Genomic DNA, 2,500 nt, shown 5'->3' on the forward strand with positions numbered 1-2,500 from the left:
GCGTGTTTGATTATTTTTATTTTTCTTTTTAATATATATATATATATACATATACATACTTACGTGCGCTTTGTTGCACACGGTGTGTTACCTATATATTATTTATCACCGCGTTCGCAGACCGGACGGTGACATTCAGCAAAATCCGCTCAAAGTGTGATCTTTGTGAGACTGTCTCGCCGGTGTTATCTGTGATTATAAAAGAATTACGCTTTCAGGCGCCACCCAAACTCGGGTCGCCGAGCGTGTTCGACACGTGCGCGGTCGCTGCGGCGGCCGCAATTGGAAATAATGTTTGAAAGAGGACGCATACGCGCCCATCGTCGAAACGGTGTGCGCAGCGTCGTGTTGGAATTTGTCCCTCAAGCTCCGGGCGTTGATCGTATCTAGTGCGAATACAACATATGTATAATGCCAGCAGAGTTTTTAATATGTTTACAATAACGTATTGAATAAAAATTGAGAAGTTGCGTTTAGATGAATGTTCAATTTTCAAACTGCCAAAACACATCGTCGTCGACGTCGTCGTCGTCGTCGTGTTTGACGCAGTTTTATGTCCCTCACAGTGGTCGAGCAGCGTTGTACATCACCTCGTTGCGAGACCGTGACGGGACGGCCGCTCGTAGACCGGTCAAAGTATGTCTATCGAATTGAAGCGCGAACGTCGCGTCGTTTGTAAATTCGACGCGTTACGTTCACGCGTGTCGAGTAACGCGCGCAAGCGCGTCTCGACGCCGCCGAAGCTACGGCTCGCCGAAGCCGCGTCTCGCGCGCGGCGTTAGGCGAGTCGTTTGCGTAAGCAGCTCCCTGGTTGATCCTGCCAGTAGTTATATGCTTGTCTCAAAGATTAAGCCATGCATGTCTCAGTGCAAGCCGTATTAAGGCGATACCGCGAATGGCTCAATATATCAGTTTTGGTTCCTTAGATCTTACTCAGTTACTTGGATAACTGTGGTAATTCTAGAGCTAATACATGCAATCAGAACTCTGACCAGTGATGGGATGAGTGCTTTTATTAGATCAAAACCAATCGGCGGAGGGCCTAGCGTCCGAAGTCGTTAATTTTGATGAATCTGGATAACTTTTGCCGATCGCATGGTCCAGTACCGGCGACGCATCTTTCAAATGTCTGCCTTATCAACTTTCGATGGTAGTTTCTGCGACTACCATGGTTGTCACGGGTAACGGGGAATCAGGGTTCGATTCCGGAGAGGGAGCCTGAGAAACGGCTACCACATCCAAGGAAGGCAGCAGGCGCGCAAATTACCCACTCCCGGCACGGGGAGGTAGTGACGAAAAATAACGATACGGGACTCTTACGAGGCCTCGTAATCGGAATGAGTACACTTTAAATATTTTAACGAGGAACAATTGGAGGGCAAGTCTGGTGCCAGCAGCCGCGGTAATTCCAGCTCCAATAGCGTATACTAAAATTGTTGCGGTTAAAAAGCTCGTAGTTGCATTTGTGCGCCGCGCTGTCGGTGCACCGCATCCGCGGTGATACTGACACGTCTGCGGAGCATATCGTCGGTGAGCCGGCGGTAAAACGCCGGTTCAATATCAAAATCCTATCGCGGTGCTCTTCGGTGAGTGTCGAGGTGGGCCGACAATTTTACTTTGAACAAATTAGAGTGCTCAAAGCGGGCTCAAAATGCCGCTTGAATATTTCGTGCATGGAATAATAGAATATGATCTCGGTTCTATTTTGTTGGTTTTCAGAACTCCGAGGTAATGATTAATAGGGATAACTGGGGGCATTCGTATTGCGACGTTAGAGGTGAAATTCTTGGATCGTCGCAAGACGAACATCAGCGAAAGCATTTGCCAAAGGTGTTTTCATCAATCAAGAACGAAAGTTAGAGGTTCGAAGGCGATTAGATACCGCCCTAGTTCTAACCGTAAATATGTCATCTAGCGATCCGCCGACGTTACTACAATGGCTCGGCGGGCAGCTTCCGGGAAACCAAAGATTTTGGACTCCGGGGGGAGTATGGTTGCAAAGCTGAAACTTAAAGGAATTGACGGAAGGGCACCACCAGGAGTGGAGCCTGCGGCTTAATTTGACTCAACACGGGAAATCTCACCAGGCCCGGACACCGGAAGGATTGACAGATTAACAGCTCTTTCTTGATTCGGTGGGTGGTGGTGCATGGCCGTTCTTAGTTGGTGGAGCGATTTGTCTGGTTAATTCCGGTAACGAACGAGACTCTAGCCTGCTAAATAGGCGTCGTCATTCAAGGTGTGCGCGACTCTCGGGGAGCGCAACTCACTGGCGACGTATTAAAATTCTTCTTAGAGGGACCGGCGGCTTCGAGCCGCACGAGATTGAGCAATAACAGGTCTGTGATGCCCTTAGATGTCCTGGGCCGCACGCGCGCTACACTGAAGGAATCAACATGTTCTCCCTGGCCTAGAGGCCCGGGCAACCCGTTGAAACTCCTTCGTGCTGGGGATTGGGGTTTGCAATTATCCCCCATAAACGAGGAATTCCTAGTAAGCG

The 2,500-nt window shown here is 49.1% G+C and overlaps 1 non-coding gene across 1 annotated transcript in view; it reads left to right on the top strand.

The window, feature by feature from the left end:
• The first annotated feature begins 804 nt into the window (after nt 1-804).
• LOC123690637 overlaps nt 805-2,500 on the top strand; it is a 1,906-nt gene continuing 210 nt past the window's right edge. Inside the window, exon 1 of the ribosomal RNA XR_006751240.1 lies at nt 805-2,500. This exon is cut by the window's right edge and continues 210 nt beyond it. This is a non-coding gene — a ribosomal RNA (small subunit ribosomal RNA).

This window comes from Pieris rapae, unplaced genomic scaffold (genome assembly GCF_905147795.1).
Source record: "Pieris rapae unplaced genomic scaffold, ilPieRapa1.1, whole genome shotgun sequence".
Lineage (NCBI taxonomy): Eukaryota > Metazoa > Arthropoda > Insecta > Lepidoptera > Pieridae > Pieris > Pieris rapae.